A 1,750-nucleotide genomic window follows, 5' to 3' on the forward strand; every position below is an offset into this window, starting at 1 on the left:
AGAACGTGGAGAAATTTTCACCCTTTGGAGATTAAAATTCTCAAACCCTGGGTATCTTCTCCTCTCTTGCTTATGGAATGATATTTAGGGATTCACACAGGAGAAATAACATGTTTAAGACCCTATATGACATGAACTGACCCGGGGCCTTGTTGTAATGGGCGTCCTAAGTCCGACCGGGACTGGAGACCACCCCCACAACCCAAACCAACCTCCAACCGCCTTTCCTGAGTTGGCTAAATTTCGAGCATTTAAGAAGATAGTGTAACAGCTCACATGAAGACTCTAGGATAGGATCACAATCGTGACCGACCCAACCGAGTCCAATCGTCCCATACCAACCATCCAACCATACCAAGCGAGACCAAAACCATAAATTCGACCATAACCAAATAAGTTTCATTAATAATTAAATGTATAATACCAAAATAAAAAATGATGGAACAACCTATAATATCGTCAACCGGCATCATTCCCAACATCAATACCAATGCTAAGGTTGAAACTAATACCGACCTCGCCCATTCCAACCCATTGTGGTTCCAAAAAAGCCTCTAACCAAAAGAATACAAAAATCCAACTAGGACATGCCCCCAACCATAGCCAAAACAAATATCTATAAATAATCCAAAGTATGAAATAACATCCTTAAAATGGAGACTTCCAGAAAAATAATAGATCACCACTTCAATCCAAAGCTGACCCCTAAATGTCTGAATGCTATGCGGGAGGAGCAGAATGGTCAGTTCCTGCACTGTGTGGGAATATAGCCGCTCAGAGACAGGTTAGCCCATGAGTGTTAGCATGAAATTAGGATAAGGAAAAACTAATCTCATTTAAGAAAACCAAGTAAAACCATCCATATGCACAAAACCAATATATATATATATATATATATATATAAATATAATCATGCCGGGAAGGAGACCGGGTTTAACATGCTTTTAAAAGCTTTAACCTAGGTATGTGAAGCTTAACTGTCCTAAAACCACCTACAGGCTATAGGGGTCCATGTAACCGCCTAAACAAACCCCGATACGTGTAGCTGCATGAACCGGAGATACCATAAGAGTCAAAGATTCCCATGTACCCTTCACTCTCTATGATATAGATGTAGGGTGTACCTAGAGTATTCCCGTGTACCTCATAAGTATCATATAAGGTCTCCATGACCTACCCCTTATGTCGGTAAACATGAGTTTTCGGTGTTCATCTATTGGACTCCTACCTTCATGGTTAGCTTTCACACCCCACCATTATTGCCCAATTAAAACCATTTTCCATCCAAACCATTATTCCACTATTATTAACTAGGGCTATAAGTAGTGGTATCATCATACCGACTATAACATACAAGTATTGTCCTTATCCAAGCTTTTCAGTGGTCAAGGGATTCCCATGTACCTATAGACCATGCTAGCTACTTAAGTTGGGGGATTCCCCTGTACCCCACAAGTATTCATTACCATATTAACTCGGTGGATTCCCTTGTACTCCACAAGTATGTTTATTAAACCAAATCATTCCAAAACCATTTAAACCATTCATATTATTTAGGGTTCCATTACCAAGTTTAAACTATGCATAAATTCCACTGAAAATCCTATGTTATAGTGAAAACATTGTTATAAGCATTTTATTAAACATATTGGGGGCATAATGTTTCCAAAGCCAAAGCCAATTACCAAACAACCATTCCCATGCAACCAATTATCCAAAACCACCATTAAGTATGTAAAAGCATAATTAA

Source organism: Capsicum annuum, chromosome 11 (assembly GCF_002878395.1).
Source record: "Capsicum annuum cultivar UCD-10X-F1 chromosome 11, UCD10Xv1.1, whole genome shotgun sequence".
NCBI lineage: Eukaryota > Viridiplantae > Streptophyta > Magnoliopsida > Solanales > Solanaceae > Capsicum > Capsicum annuum.